This window comes from Geotrypetes seraphini, chromosome 7 (assembly GCF_902459505.1).
Source record: "Geotrypetes seraphini chromosome 7, aGeoSer1.1, whole genome shotgun sequence".
NCBI lineage: Eukaryota > Metazoa > Chordata > Amphibia > Gymnophiona > Dermophiidae > Geotrypetes > Geotrypetes seraphini.
Window position 1 is genome coordinate 66,274,654 of NC_047090.1, and position 17,530 is coordinate 66,292,183.

A 17,530-nucleotide genomic window follows, 5' to 3' on the forward strand; every position below is an offset into this window, starting at 1 on the left:
CTCTTTCCTCTGTTAAATCTTATTTCCTCTTCCTGCATTTTTGTTTAAAATACTGTGTTTTAGGTGGTATAAAGCCTATATTTCTGGTGCCTGTGGCTCAGGGTGACTAAAGTAGGGAAAATCCTGTTATAAATCCTGTGTTTTAGGGTAGCACTGATAGAACCTGCATTTTTGTTTAAAATAATGTGTTTTAGGTGGTATAGAGCCTATATTTCTGGTGCCTGTGGCTCAGGGTGACTAAAGTAGGGAAAATCTGTTATAAATCCTGTGTTTTAGGGTAGCACTGATAGAACCTGCATTTTTGTTTAAAATACTGTGTTTTAGGTGGTATAGAGCCTATATTTCTGACTCACTAGTTTTTAGCCATTGTGTCTGATTAGGTGGAGAAGGGAGGGGCTCTGTTTTACTTCTAAGGTTAATTGCATTATCTTTGGGACTTTGCTGTGAACAAGGCTGCCCTGTAAACATCTAAAAGCTAAGTTACTCAGCATTTCATATTCTGCTCTTTTCACTGGTTTTCAGCATTATATCTGCTTAATTTCTCTTCTCCTCCCTGTTTCTTACTAAAAAAATATAAAAAAGCACAAAAAATCCTTCTCTTTCCTCTGTTAAATCTTATTTCCTCTTCCTGCATTTTTGTTTAAAATACTGTGTTTTAGGTGGTATAGAGCCTATATTTCTGGTGCCTGTGGCTCAGGGTGACTAAAGTAGGGAAAATCCTGTTATAAATCCTGTGTTTTAGGGTAGCACTGATAGAACCTGCAGTTTTGTTTAAAATACTGTGTTTTAGGTGGTATAGAGCCTATATTTCTGCCTTACTAGTAGTCTTACTTATAGTCCCACCAACCCCAGGGACCACTATTCATATATAGAGACCCATATAATCAGGACTACTCAAATCAAGTCACTTCACAACCAATCAAGATGACCTTTATTCTATGCAATCACTGTGGTGCTTTAATTCCAAGACATACTATTTGGAGGCTTAAGGCTTGCCCCATCTGTCTTCAACTTGCCAGTATTAAGGAGGAGCTCTGCAAACTTAAACAGGAATTGAATACAATTAAAGCAGCTTCCATCACTCCACAAAATCATACCAACTTACCACCTCTACCTCAAAGAATAAAACAGCCCAGGAATAAATGGGTCACAGTAGGCTCAGGAAGACTGCGACATGTAACACAGAAATATCCACCTTCACTAATATTACCTCTACAGAATTCCTTCGCTCCACTAGTGCACTGCGATACTCAGGAAAACAGAAGGGAGGTGGGACTGGAACCAATGAAGGTAACTCAAGAGAACAAGCGCACCCTAAGTACAAATAAAAAAGCCAAAAACAGAAAACTATTACTGTTGGGGGATTCCATCATCAGAGGCATTAACCTTGGAACACAGGGCGAGGAGACCAAAATAGTGAAATGTCTTCCAGGATCCTCAGCTACCAGGAGTTCCAGGCAAATACTGACTATAATTAAGGAAGAAACTAAGGATTTTAACTGAAAAAAAAAAAAAGAGGCACATTTTAGAGATTAAATAATTAATATTTGTTTTTAATTTATACCCTTCCCCCTAATTCCTTTTGTGTTTACCTTAAATGTTTCTTATTTTTATTTTATCAATTGTATTTCTTACCCCCTTTACCAATCGTGTCTATTGCATGCCTGTCTATAATTACCTAATACGTCAGTCATGTTGATCTTAAAAAGTTTGTATTAAATGTTTTATTTACTTTTTTCTGTAAAGTTATTTTTATTCTGTACAACGCTTTGAAGAAACGAAAAAGCGTTTAATCAAAAATTGAATAAACTATAAACTATAAACCTGGCCAACAACTCCACACTTGCAGCACAGAAAGCTTTTCGGGAGCTTGGTGAGGGCGTGAAACCTTTTGTAAAGACTTTAGCTTTTTCTGAAATACTGCCTGCATATGGAAAAGGAGATCAAAGAGTGAAAAACACAGAGGACTTTAATAGATGGCTCAGAGCCTGGTGTCAGCAAGAAGGCTTCAGGTACATAGGAGGATGGGGAAATACATGGAAGGACAAGAAGCTATATTGCACTGATGGGCTACATATTACTACAGCAGGAAAAAGAAACCTTGCAGAGAAATTTAGACAATATTTTTCTAGGCATTTAAACTAGAAGGTGGGGGTGGTGTATGTACGAAGGACAATTATAGAGACCACCCCCGGCAAAAGAAAAGATGTGATAGTAGTAAAGGCTGCAACATAAGCAATATCAGCAACTCATTTCTTAGTATTGCAACGGAAAGTGAAACGACACAAAAATCCATACAAAAAAGGAGATTATCGCTGGAAAGCAATGACCACAAATGCTCGCAGTCTAAGCAACAAAGTTCATGATCTGCAAGCCCTGATATTAGAGGCAGATCTAGATATTGTTGCTATCACAGAGACATGGTTCAGTGAATCACATGGATGGGATGCAAACATACCGGGATATAATCTTTTTAGGAAGGACAGAGATGGTCATAAAGGTGGAGGAGTAGCTCTCTATGTAAAGATCAATATCCAAGCGACCGAAATGCAAGGGACCTGGGGAGAGGAAGAAGCGATATGGATTGCTCTGAAAAGAGAAGATGGAACTTCTATCTACGTGGGTGTAGTCTACAGACCTCCGACTCAATCGCAGCAAATTGATAAGGATCTGATTGTGGATATCCAAAAGTTTGGAAGGAAAGAGGAGGTTCTGCTGTTGGGAGATTTCAACCTGCCGGATGCGGACTGGAATGTTCCGTCTGCGGAATCAGAAAGAAGTAGGGAGATTGTGGATGCCTTTCAAGAGGCTCTGCTCAGACAAATGGTGACGGAACCCACAAGGGAAAAAGCGATATTGGATCTGGTCCTCACAAAAGGAGAGAGTATCTCTAATGTTTGAGTGGGTGCTCACCTGGGTAGTAGCGATCATCAAACGGTTTGGTTTGATATAACGGCTAAAGTGGAGAGTGGCCGCACGATACTTAAAGTCCTAGATTTCAAACGTACAGACTTTAATGCAATGGGAAAGTACCTGAAGAAAGAGCTGTTAGGATGGGAGGACATAAGAGAAGTGGAAAGACAGTGGTCTAAGCTGAAAGGAGCGATAAAAATGGCTACGGACCTTTATGTGAAGAAAATCAATAAAAACAAGAGAAAAAGGAAGCCGATATGGTTCTCCAACCTAGTGGCTGAGAAAATAAAGGTGAAAGAGTTGGCGTTCATGAAATATAAAAAAACCCAAGAAGAGGAGAGCAGAAAGGACTACAGGGTGAAACTGAAAGAAGCCAAGAGAGAAATACGTTTGGCGAAAGCACAGGCGGAAGAACAAATGGCTAAAAATGTAAAAAAGGGAGATAAAAATTTTTTCAGATATATTAGTGAAAGGAGGAAGATAAAAAATGGAATTGCTAGGCTAAAAGATGCTGGGAACAAATATGTGAAGAGTGATGAGGAGAAAGCAAATGTGCTAAACAAATACTTCTGTTCTGTGTTCACAGAAGAAAATCCTGGAGAAGGACCGAGATTGTCTGGCAAAGTTACACGAGAAAATGGAGTAGATTCTGCGCCGTTCATGGAGGAGGGTGTTTATCAGCAACTTGAAAAACTGAAGGTGGACAAAGCGATGGGACCAGACGGGATCCATCCCAGGATACTAAGGGAGCTCAGAGAGGTTCTGGCGAGTCCTATTAAAGACTTGTTCAACAAATCTCTGGAGACGGGAGTGATTCCTGGGGATTGGAGGAGAGCGGATGTGGTCCCTATTCATAAAAGTGGTCACAGGGATGAAGCAGGAAACTACAGGCCGGTGAGCCTCACTTCAGTTGTTGGAAAAATAATGGAAGTGTTGCTGAAAGAAAGGATAGTGTACTTCCTTGAATCTAATGGGTTACAGGATCCGAGGCAACATGGCTTTACAAAAGGTAAATCGTGCCAAACGAACCTGATTGAATTTTTTGATTGGGTAACCAGAGAGCTGGATCGAGGACATATGCTAGATGTAATTTACTTGGATTTCAGCAAAGCCTTTGATATAATTCCTCATAGGAGGCTGTTGAACAAACTTGAAGGGCTGAAGTTAGGACCCAAAGTGGTGAACTGGGTCAGAAACTGGCTGTCGGACAGACGCCAGAGGGTGGTGGTTAATGGAAGTCGCTCGAAGGAAGGAAAGGTGACTAGTGGAGTCCCTCAGGGTTCGGTGCTGGGGCCAATCCTGTTCAATATGTATGTAAGTGACATTGCTGAAGGGTTAGAAGGAAAAGTGTGCCTTTTTGCAGATGATACCAAGATTTGTAACAGAGTAGACACCGAAGAGGGAGTGGAGAATATGAAAAAGGATCTGCAAAAGTTAGAGGAATGGTCTAATGCCTGGCAACTAAAATTCAATGCAAAGAAATGCAGAGTAATGCATTTGGGGATTAATAATAGGAAGGAACCATATATGCTGGGAGGAGAGAAGCTGATATGCACGGACGGGGAGAGGGACCTTGGGGTGATAGTGTCCGAAGATCTAAAGGCGAAAAAACAGTGTGACAAGGCAGTGGCTGCTGCCAGAAGGATTCTGGGCTGTATAAAGAGAGGCGTAGTCAGTAGAAGGAAGAAGGTGTTGATGCCCCTGTACAGGTCATTGGTGAGGCCCCACTTGGAGTATTGTGTTCAGTTTTGGAGACCGTATCTGGCGAAAGACGTAAGAAGACTTGAGGCGGTCCAGAGGAGGGCAACGAAAATGATAGGAGGCTTGCACCAGAAGACGTATGAGGAGAGATTGGAAGCCCTGAATATGTATACCCTAGAGGAAAGGAGAGACAGGGGAGATATGATTCAGACGTTCAAATACTTAAAGGGTATTAACGTAGAACAAAATCTTTTCCAGAGAAAGGAAAATGGTAAAACCAGAGGACATAATTTGAGGTTGAGGGGTGGTAGATTCAGGGGCAATGTTAGGAAATTCTACTTTACGGAGAGGGTGGTGGATGCCTGGAATGCGCTCCCGAGAGAGGTGGTAGAGAGTAAAACTGTGACTGAGTTCAAAGAAGCGTGGGATGAACATAGAAGATTTAGAATCAGAAAATAATATTAAATATTGAACTAAGGCCAGTTACTGGGCAGACTTGCACGGTCTGTGTCTGTGTATGGCCGTTTGGTGGAGGATGGGCAGGGGAGGGCTTCAATGGCTGGGAGGGTGTAGATGGGCTGGAGTAAGTCTTAACAGAGATTTCGGCAGGTGGAACCCAAGCATAGTACCGGGTAAAGCTTTGGATTCTTGCCTAGTAATAGCTAAGAAGAAAAAAAAAAAAATTTAAATTGAATCAGGTTGGGCAGACTGGATGGTTGGGCAGACTGGATGGACCATTCGGGTCTTTATCTGCCGTCATCTACTATGTTACTAGATAAGAGCAGGCTTGAATAATCAATGGTCTCAACCAGGAAAACTACAATAGTAGTTTCAGTGAAGTTGTGTTGTTGATTAGGTTGATCAAGAACAAAATTATAATAGCTTAAAAGATGCGGAGCTAGTTGCACATTGAATTTTTTTAAAGAATGCAGAGGTAAAGCCATCTGGCAGGGAGATTTATTAGAAGATAAAGTGGAAATCATATTTAAGATTTCTTGAATAGTTTTAGGGGAGTCACATTTTTGTTTGACACTATCTGAGAGGGTAGAATGTGGGATCTTATCTAAGAAGGCAGAAATTATCTGTTCCAAGCTTGTATTTTCTGATTGGAATAGCTGTGAATAAAACTGTTCAAACTGAGTCTGAATCAGTTTTGTGTTGGTGATTATGTGACCTTCTTGGTCCTAAAATGATGAAATATGAAATCTTTCTTTCTTGCCCTGTAAATATGTGGCTAATGATTTGCCCATTTATATCCAACTTATGTATGAAAAGATTTGTTTGGTGATTCAAATGATTATAGAATTGTATTCATATTTAAGTTGTAATAGTTTAGAATAAGTATCACAGATTTTATTAGTCGGACATGTATTGGAGTTCAAGTTGTTTAATATTCTGTTCAAGATTTTTGGCTTGTTTTATTTCCAGGCTATTGAAATTGAGTTCACCTCTCAAAGAAGCTTTATAAACTTCCCACATCATAGCCATTGAAATATTAGAAGTGTGAGTAGTATTCTGAAAAAATTCTGAGGTGAATAAGCTAATCTTTTTAATCAGTTAAAATATAGTTATTGAATCTCCAGGAATGAGCTTCAGATGTATGGATGCTAGAGCATGATCTGATATCAATATAGTATGTATACTGGAGCACAATAATACTAATAATGAAGAGATAAGAAAATAGTAAAATCTAGCATGTGTATTGTGAGGTGGTGAAAATTATGTTTAGTCTCTTCCTTTGGGGTTAAGTATTCTCCAGGAATCTATTAAATTAAAGTTGCAGATTAAATTTTGTGTTTCTCCAGAGTTTTGTTTTAGCAGGTCTGCAAGATGAAGTCCTGTCCATAATTAAATCTAATGGTTGATTAAAATCTCTTCCTATAAAAAACATAGAAATATGATGGCAGATAAAGGCCAAATGACCCATCTAGCCTGCCCTTCCGCAGTAACCATTATCTCTTTCTCTCTCAGAGATCCCACGTGCCTATCCCAGACCCTTTTGAATTCAGATATAGACTCTGTCTCCACCACTTCTTCTGGGAGACTGTTCCATGCATCTACCACCCTATCACCTCTTAACTTCTTCCTATGCCCTCTCATTGCAGTTTCCTTTCAAATGAAAGAGACTCGACTCATGCGCATTTACATTACATAGGTATTTAAATGTATCTATCATATCTCCCCTCTTCCGCCTTTCCTCCAAAGTATACAGACTGAGATCTTTAAGAAGTGGAAGAGCAGCCCTGATAACAACTGGGATAGTGCCTTGAGTGAGACGGAGTCATCGGGGGTCAGGAGAGGAGAGAGAAGAGGTTATTAATCACGGGCTAATGCAGGAATTTTGTTTTGTTTTGTTTTTTTCCATTTCTGGAGGTTGCACTTGTAGCTGCATTTCCATCTTGTGTTTTTCTCTATCTCTGCAATTTGGGAAAGTATTGTGGGTGCTCAAGCACAGAGCTGGTGCCTATATCTCCACTCACCTTCATGCTACTATGCTGTGGGATTTTGACCACTTTCTGTTTAAGTCTGTATGGTACAATATGCTTGTTCTTTTAGAACTTCATCTGTCAAATACAATTTTACTGTGTTGGGGGTACTTAGGTGGAAAGCAGGAGAATTTTTCAAGACTCTATGAGAGTAAATCAGTATTCCACCCCACACCAAAATCCCTGTGGCATTTTATATTCAAATCTTTTCTTTATTTCACAGAAAATAGAAAGATAAACAACATTCTAAGTGGCATGTTTAGCTTGGAGGTTAACTTGAGTTTGATCATTTGTATCAATTTTGTCAAAGAAAATGGAAAAGGCTATAGGGCCTTACTTAAAATACCATGATCCACATGTATGGCTTAGAAAAGCAATTCCAGCCACTTTCTACTGAAGCTAAAGAACAGAGAAAATAAGATTTAAAATAATGAATGTTTATTGTTCAGCACTTAAAATGAACATAGAGATGGGAAACTCAAAGAAATACAAAAACTGAGATTTGCCTCTAGATAATCAAAGACAGAGAGCTTCAGGTATAAACAAGTATACTGCATTATATCTAACTTTTAAAAGATATTTATTTCAAATCCCCACCACCACCTCCCTCAAAACCAAACAAATACTGATTCCAAAGATGCCAAGCAAATTTTATTGTTCCAGTTTAATCGAGGTAGGCAGAAAAAATACTTCGAGGATATCGTCAAAAAGTCCATTGTTGACACCACATCCTGAGAGACTATTGATGAGAACTGCAGCAATTCTACTGTAAAGCATGAATTTTACCATTTCTAAATCCTATGAAAACAGCAAAAGATGGAAAAAGAACCACAGAAACATCAATAGTCCCTTCTTGCCCATATTGTTTAATGTTCTATTAAGATCGTTAGGAGTAAGAACAAAGGGCTCCTTTTACGAAGCTGCGTTAGCGGCTTCAGTGCGCGTGACTTTTCATCACGTGCTAACCCCCGCACTAGCCTAAAAACTACCGCCTGCTCAAGAGGAGGCTGTAGCGGCTAGCACGGCCGGCGGTTTAGCGCGCGGTATTACGCGCGTTAAACCGCTACCACGCCTTCGAAAAAGGAGCCCAAAATTGATGGGTTTTGAAGTTTTAATTTATGCGGATGACATTATTATATTGTTGCCTGTACTGGAAAGTTGGAGTTTAGTTCTTGATAAAATAATTTCTTGTATAGATATGATTGATTGTTGGATTACCCCCACCCATAAACTAAAGATTACTAGACAGAAAACAAAGTTTCTTCTGTTGAACCCAAAGTATCATCCATTGATAGATAAGAAATTCCTAGTTGAGAACAATTTACATCAGTCTGAATCTTCTGCTTAAGTATTTGGGGTTTACTTGGATAATCAACTTACAAGGGAACAATAGGTTAATTATGTGGTTTTCAGTATTGAGAAAAATAAGGCAAACAGAAAGTATATTGAACCAGCAAAATTATCATTGGTAGTACAAACACTGATTTTATCCAAGTTGGATTATTGTAACACAGTATATGTTGGCTATAAAAAGGTCCTGATTAGAAAAATGCAAATTATTTTTTTTAAAAAAAATTTCTGCTAGCAAATATGATCATGTTACTCCGTTGTTAAGATCTATACATTGGATGCCAATAGAAGCCAGAATTTGTTTTAAAGTGAGCATTTTAATGTTTATGATATAATCATGGTTGGGTGCCTTCCTATTTGAGTCAATTACTAATTTTGTCTTTTAAGAAATCATCTTTTAATTTCAGAAATTGTCTAAAGTTAAACTTGGTTAAAGGAGTGAAATATAAGAAATATACTTCCACTCTGCAATATCAATCAGTTGTTATATGGAATAGCATTCTCACAGATAAATTTGAGGAAGTATTTTATATGTGCCCTGAACTACCAGAGGAACTAACAAATCAATTCTGGAAGAGATCAAATTGGCTATGTCACTCGAAGCACAAATGATGAAATTATGATTGTCTTATTTTGGTCACACCATCAGAAGAAAGAGATCACTGGAGAAGGACATCATGTTTGGGAAGATTGAAGGAACCAGGCAAGAGGGTGACCTGCAGCCTAATGGCTGGACACATTGAAAACAACCATAGGGATGATGCTAGACGAGTTTGCTGGACTAGCAGAAAATGATTTCTTTTTAGGTCTGTAATTAAGAACATAAGAACATAAGCATTGCCTCTGCCGGGTCAGACCAGGGGTCCATCGTGCCCAGCAGTCCGTTCCCGTGGCGGCCCCCCAGGTCCATGACCTGTAAGTTCTCCACCACCTAAATTGTTTATACCCTAATCCTGAAGTACCCTGTATAGTAACCCTCTATCTATACCAGTGGTTCCCAAACCTGTCCCAAACCTATCCTATGCATGAGAGAGATTTGCATACCTGTCACTTCATTATATGCAAATCTCTCTCATGCATATTCATTAGGGATATCTTGAAAACCTGACTGGCTGGGGGTCCCCCAGGACAGGTTTGGGAACCACTGATCTATACCCTGTAATCCCTTTCTCATTCAGGAAGTCATCCAATCCCTTTTTGAAACCCAATATTGTACTGTGTCCTATCAATTCATCAAGTTGCTAGTCTTAAACCAGTTCCTGTAAACCGTGCTGAGCTCTACAATAGTGGAGATGATGCGGTATACAAACTTCAGGTTTAGTTTAGTTTAAACATGAGTCAATGGCATGTAAAACAAATAGGGTTACCAGACGTCTGAGTTATGAAAAGCCTCCTCAAATCGTGTTGGGCAGGAAGGAAGTCTGCAGATCCGCAGATGCCATGCAATGATGGCACATATGCGTGTGACATCATCGCGTGGCATCTGTGCATGTGTGGACTTCCTCCCTGCCTGACAAAAGCAGGCAGTGGGGGGCAGGGTTAGGGTGGGACTGGGGGCGGAATTAGAGTTTTACAGGGTGGGGATGGGCAGAACTGGGCAGGCCTGGGGGCTGGTATAGGATTCCAGATTTTCTGATTGGAAAATCTGGCAACCCTAAACACATATTCAGTATTCAATAAGGGATTCATATTCAAAATGGTAGTCATCCAAAAGGCAGCATAAACCAGAACTTGGATGTCTTACTAGTCAAAACGTTCAAGTGGGTATTCTCAAAACAGAATTTCTATATGTCTTTCTGGTCACTTTCTCTCCAGTGTGTTTAAACTGTAAGGGAGGGGGGGGGGGGGTAGATGCATGTTTTGGGTGGGCTTAGGACTTGGATGTTCTGCAGAGATAATCGAGCTTTTAACAAAATGTCCTGGGCACTATTTAGATGTTTGGGGCTAGACCTGTTTTAAAATGAATAAGTATCATAAAAATGCCCAGATGACCACTGGATGCTTAAGGCATGACCCCCCGTCCTTACTCCCCCAGTGGTCATCGGCCCCCTCCCACCACCCAAATATGTGTAAAAAACCTCAGTACTTTCCAACCTGTCTTAGAGATTCACATGGCTCCCAAGTCCACAGCAAAGCAGAGGGGCACTCTAAGTGTTACTACAGTGACTGTCACATTAAAAGTCCCAGGTAAGATGCCACTATAACTTGCCCTCCATAAGAACATAAGCATCGCCTCTGCCGAGTCAGACCATAGGTCCATTGTGCCCAGCAGTCCGCTCCCGTGGCAGCCCCCCAGGTCATTGACCTGTAAGTGATCCTTTACTAAGACATTTTATCCTGTATAGTACCCCTCTAATTATACCCTTCAATCCCCTTTTCCTTTAAGAACTCATCTAATCCCTTTCTGAAACCCAAAATCGTACTCTGCTCTACCACCTCCTCTGGAAGCGCATTCCAGTTATCCACCACCCACTGAGTGAAGAACTTCCTAGCATTTGTTCTGAATCTGTCTCCCTTCAATTTTTTTGAGTGCCCTCTTGTTCTTGTTGCCCCCGCCAGTCTGAAGAATCTGTCCCTCTCTACCTTCTCTATACCCTTCATGACCTTGTAAGTTTCTATCATGTCCCCTCTAAGTCTCCGCTCTTCCATAGAAAAGAGCCCCAACTTCTCCAGCCTTTCTGCAAATGAAAAGTTCTCCATGCCCTTTATCATTCTTGTTGCTCTTCTCTGGACCCTCTCTAGTATCACCATATCCTTCTTAAGGTACAGCGACCAGTACTGAACACAGTATTCCAGATGCGGGCGCACCATCGCCCGATATAGCGGTAGGATAACTTCTTTGGTTCTGGTAGTGATTCCCTTTTTGATAATGCCCAACATTCTTTTTGCCTTCTTTGAGGCCGCTGCGCATTGTGCCTCCGACTTCATTGTTTTGCCCACCAAAACTCCCAAGTCCTTTTCTAGGTTGCTTACTCCCAATACCATCCCTCCCATCGTGTAGTTGTACATTGGGTTTCCTTTCCCTATATGCAAGACTTTGCATTTCTCTACATTGAAGCTCATTTGCCATTTATTTGCCCATTCACTCAGTTTGTTCAGGTCCCTTTGTAGTTCTTTACATTCCTCAACAGTTCTAACCCTACTGGAGAGTTTTGTGTCGTCCGCAAATTTTATAACTTCGCACTTCATCCCTACTTCCAGGTCATTTATGAATATATTGAACAGCAGTGGTCCCAGCACTGACCCCTGCGGGACACCACTCGTGACTCCTTTCCAGTCAGAGTAGGGTCCCTTTACTCCTTCCCTCTGTTTCCTGTCCGCCAGCCAATTTCTGATCCATATGTGCACATCCCCTTCCACCTTGTGGTTCCACAGTTTCCTTAATAGGCGCTCGTGGGGTACCTTGTCAAAGGCTTTTTGGAAGCCCAGATATATGATGTCTATGGGGTCACCTTTGTCCAATTGTTTGTTTATCCCCTCAAAGAAGTGCAGTAGGTTCGTTTGGCAAAATCTTCCTTTACAGAAACCGTGCTGACTGGTTCTCAACAGATTATTTCTTTCTATATGCTCATTGATGCTGTCCTTGATTAATGATTCCCCAGAACTTCCCCTGTCCCCGGGTCACCTCTGGATCCCTTTTTGAAGATAGGTGTAACATTCGCTATCCTCCAGTCCTCCGGGATTACCCCTGTTTTCAAGGATAGGTTGCAAATCTCCTGTAGTAACTCTGCTATTTCATCTCTGAGTTCTTTCAGTATTCTCGGGTGGATTCCATCTGCTCCCAGAGATTTGTCAGTTTTTAATCTATCTATCTGTTTGAGTACGTCTTTGAGGCTCACCTCCATTGACAATAAATTTTCCTCTTGATCCCCCTTGAATAATTTTTCCAGTTTTGGCATGTCGGATGTGTCCTCTTTTGTGAAGACCGACGAGAAGAACGTGTTTAATCTGTCTGCCACCTCCTTTTCCTCCTTTACCACTCCTTTCCTGTCTCCCTCATCCAGGGGTCCCACCTCCTCCCTCGCCGGCTCTTTTCCTTTCACATATCGAAAGAATGGTTTAAAATTCTATGCCTCCTTGGCAAGTCTCTCTACATACTCTTTTCTCGCTGTTCTGACCACACGGTGACATTCTTTTTGATGTTTCCTGTGCTCTTTACTGTACCTACATAATGATGACATCTGCAGGCATAAGGGTTATTGTTATGTATAGGTGGGTACAGTAATTTTTGGGTGTGTTTTGGAGGTCTCACCATACAGTATAAGCATATTATAGATATGTGTACCTTGAACCTTTTATGTGACATTCACTACAGTACCTTTTAGAGTGCCCCTTTGCTGTGCTCAGCTGTGTGTGAACAGTTTGCTAAGAATGCTGGCTGCTTGAACGTCCGAAAAGCTTGCTTTTGTGTGGTTTTCATGTTGGTGTCTTTATATTCGAGAATGACAAAAAAAGATGGACATACTAAGGGCCAAAATGTCTACATAAATCATTTAAAAAAATAGATGTCTTGCAATTAATATTTTCTCTACTTGATTTCTGGACATCTTTCTCAAAACATCCAAACTCAGAAGTTCCATTGAAAATGCCCCTCCATGTGTGCAGATTTTTGCTCTGTTTTTTGAAAGACTTTTTTCAATTTAAAGGTTGGCACAGTTTAAAGCAAAGGAAAGTTTAATTAGTCTACACATAACAAAATTCAATATATAAATTATGATAAAATAATAAATGGAGAGTTTTTGAGTGAGACCAATGATTGACATTTGGACCTGTTATTAAAAAGACAAATTGCTAGATTTTTCTTAGGTCACTGTGGTCTCCTCTTCTCTCTTTCTTGATAATTCGATTGGAGAGTCACATTGTATTTTGGAAGTACTAGGAGTAAAGAGTTGTGAAGCCCTGCGATGGGTAGCTGCAAGAAACCCAATCAGAGGTAGAAGCTCTCTGTCCTATTCCTGCAGTTGGCTGGGAGAGAGAGGAATGCAACCAATGTGACCTTCTGTAGTAGTGAAAATCGCCCAGGCATAGGAACCAGCTTTGTGGGTGCTTGAGCACCCTCAATATTGAGTGATTGTGTCCAACATTGGGATAATTTCCATTGGGTTTAACACCTTCAATCATTTTGTTGGCTCCTATGCTCCCAAGTGAAGGCAGTCAAGCGAGAAGTACCGGATGTGGCTTACAGGCAGACACCAGGAACTAAGGTGGACATTGGAAGCCTAGCTGCTGTTGCCCAAAGATATTGGGCCAAGATGATGTTGCAAAAGAATTAATTTTGATGATGAACTAAGGAAATGAACTCCAGCTCAAGCTTTTATTTTAAAACACTTTGTTTTCTGCTGAGAGAAGTACTGTTTAATTTTTGTGTTGCTGTTTGCCCACCTAAACCCTACTATACTGCCATATAGGTGACACCTGCAGCCATAAGGGCTATTACACAGGTGGGTATAATAAGTCTTGGGGGGATCACTTTAAATTATAAGGGGGTTATGGTGAGATATACAGCTGACACCCTTTATGTCAAGTTCACTGCAATTCCCTCTAAGGTGCCTCACTGCTCTGTTGGGATGTCTAGGTGGCCAATCCATTACTATGCTGGCCCCTCCCACATCCAAATGTTCTGGATTAGGACATTTTGAAAATGGAGGATTCTGTATTTGAAAATGGATCTCCAAATCATTCCCCCCCTCAAAAAAAAAAAAATATTTGGACTTTTAGAGATTTCAAAAATGGATGTTTCCACACCTTGATATGTGAATGTCTTGCGGGAAACGTCCAAAGTCAGACTTAGACACACTATCAAAAATGTCACTCTTTGGCTATAAGCAGTGTACAGTGTTCCCTCTTCCGGTCAGAAAATACAGGGAACGAGTCTGCGAATCAGCCTACTGCACAGCCAATTCCTTCTCCTCTCCCCCCTCCCCCCCCAGAGCATACCGGGTATGATTTATTGCACCCACCGGCGCCCCAGCTTGCCCTCTCCTGTTTTTTTACAGACTCAAAACTACATTCACAGTTTTTCAAAATTCACGGGTGTTCCTGGAACGGAACCCCCACAAATTTTGGGGGAGTACTGTATAAATATTAAAAATAAATAAATAATACAATGGTCCACCTATATGGAAAAAGCTGTGTCACACAAGAGGTTCAATCATGCAAATTCAGGACTTTGAAAAGTTCTGGCACAAAGAAAACAATTGATTTTGTCAAATGAATGCAATCATATTTTATGTTTAAAATATAGTACACATGGAGGGACATAATCGAATCAAACTTCTAAGTCCGTTTTGGGCCTAAGTTGCTAGGCACCCAAAGTCGGCAGTGTCTAAAGTCCATTCTCGAAAAATACGTCCAAAATATTTTGTTTTTTGAGAGTCATTTAACTGTACGTCCAGCTGTTTGATCGCTAGGTCAGCTATCATACCCCATTCTCGTCCAAAATTCCATCTAAGTAAAAAATGCCTAGAAAAAGACCTTTTGGACATGGGAGGAGCCAGCAAAGTAATGGACTGGACACCTAGACATGGCAACAGAGTAGTGGGGCACCTTACAGGGCACTGCTGCGAACTTCACAAAAATGGTGCCATCTAAACATCTCACCGTAACTGCCTTATATATCATGGTGAGCCCCCCAAAACCTACTAGACCCACCTGTCTACCACCCCAATAGTCCTCACGGCTGCAGGGTTTAGGGGGTACACATGTTCCACCATAAATGCAGTGGTTCGAGTGGCTTATGGGCATGGGTCCTCCTTTCTATGGTTCACTAGCCCACCCCACACAATACTTAAGCCACCTCTGTGCTGCTCTACTAGGCTTTGCTATGCCAGGTATTGATGTTCTGGAGGCAGGTATGTACGTTTTTATTCAGATTTTTATGATGTTGGGGGGAGGGAGTCAGTGATCACTGGGGCAGTGTGTGGGGGGTCTGTACTTTGTATCTGCAGTGCTTATCTGGTCACTTTGGATACCTTTTTGGCACATAGACCTGGTTTTTCATGGCCTAAGTCAGAATGTACAAGTTCTGCCAAGGCTGCCTCATTAAACTTTTGGTTATACTTTCAGTACGACTAAGTTTAGATCAGCCCACATCCCACCCAAATCCCACCCTCACCACTCCTCCTAAAACGCCCCTTTTAGCTCTGGTCATACAGCAGCACTGAAAAGGCCTAAGTCGTTTTTAGATACGTATAAAACCCAGTTTGATTATCAGCACTTGGATGACTTGTCTTACTGATTTAGACCAGTTTTTAGACGTATTGCTGTTTCGATTATGAGCCCCATAGGCTCTTATTGTTTATTGTTTATTTAGTTTTTGATTAAACGCTTTCTCGGTTCTACAAAGCGTTGTACAAAGTATAAAATAACATTTCAACAAACACTTCCAGGCAAGTGCTATTTTCTCAGCCAAGGCAGATAACTTTGCATTTTCTCTGAATGTCCATGTCTATTTTTTGCCAATGCAAAATGTTCTTTTCTACATTAGTGGAAATGTCATCCAACCCGGACACAAAGAACATTTGTGCAAGTTGTTCTATATTAGGGTTTTGGGCATTAACTGACGTTCATGGAGACACTAAAATAACAATTACTGGCTTAATTAGTATCTTAATCAACTGAATGTAGTTATTACTCTCAGACTGACAGCAAAGAGACCTACTTGTTCTCAGTTACACAGCAGAATTCAAATTTCCAAAAAAGGAAATAAAAAGCAAATTTTCTTCATCATCAGACTGTACAGGTTTATATAGGCCAGATGCATCAGAAAGTTTAAAAAGTACACTTTATTTTTACTTTCATTTTGAATATGTAATATTTCTCATGATATATGCAATACATAGCAGACAACATAACTTGACCTAGTGAAACAACATCATAGCAAATTCTCAAATTAGATGCGTGTTCAAAATTATGAAGTGGAAACAATGGGCACAGAATAGTCTCTTTATGAACGAATCATTTGACATAAGTGCTAGATTTTTTGATCCTTGTTATAGTTCCCTGAAGATATTTTTTGACTGGTTTTGTTAAATTAACTAATGTACTATTTTTCTTTTTTTAAGATGAATTTTGACCCTAAGTTGGGTATGGTATAACTACTGTATATAAGAATTCCAGAGAAAAGTCAGAAAATAATACCAGCAGTAGCAGGACCCTGGGGGAGGAGTGAAATATCCAAAATGTCACTTATTTTATGCCTATCTTATAAAATCAATAAAAATGCCCATATGTCTGAAAGAAATCCCTCTACATCCTGAGACAATTAAAACTAATCAGACCTTACTTTTACCAATAGCACTTTGCCTTAATCGTACAACTGATGATCCTACCACAACTGGACTACTGTAACTCCATCTACATGGGAATCAACGCTGCTCTAATTCACAAACTGCAACTCATCCAAAACACTGCCGTAAGACTTATCTTCAACCTGAGAAAATCCAACTCAGTCACAACCTTCATCAGACAAATGCAATGGCTACCCATCCCATCACGAATAACATTCAAAATATCTTGCATCATTCACCGCATACTTTATAGAAACTCTGCGGCCCTACTCATCCAACTCTTCTCAATAGCATGGTCTACTTCCCGCAGAACCCTCAACCGGATGCTACTAAATCTCCAATCCACTAAAGATCTTCACTATAAACAAGTTTTCCACTCCATGCATATCTTCATAGGAGTTAAAACTTGGAATTGCCTTAAAGAAAAGACTAGAACTGAACCTTGCCACGTCATCTTCCGAATAAAACTGAAAACCCATCTGTTCGATACTTAATCTCCTTTACCCTCTCTTCTCTCCCTTTCCCTTCCTCCTCTCTCCCCTCGTTTTCTCTCCCCTTCCTCTCCCTCTTACCTATCCACCTCCTTTCTCTCCCTCCTCTTTCTCTCCCCCTTACCTCTCTTTACAGTCGCCTTGAGCCTTTATAGGTATGAACGACGCACAAATAGAAGATTAGATTAGATGTGTTTTTATATACTAGGGACTGAATTCTATAACTGGTGCCAAAAAATAATGCTCAGCGCTATTCTATAAATGGTGCTCATAGTTAGACACCATTTACAGAATTGGTCCT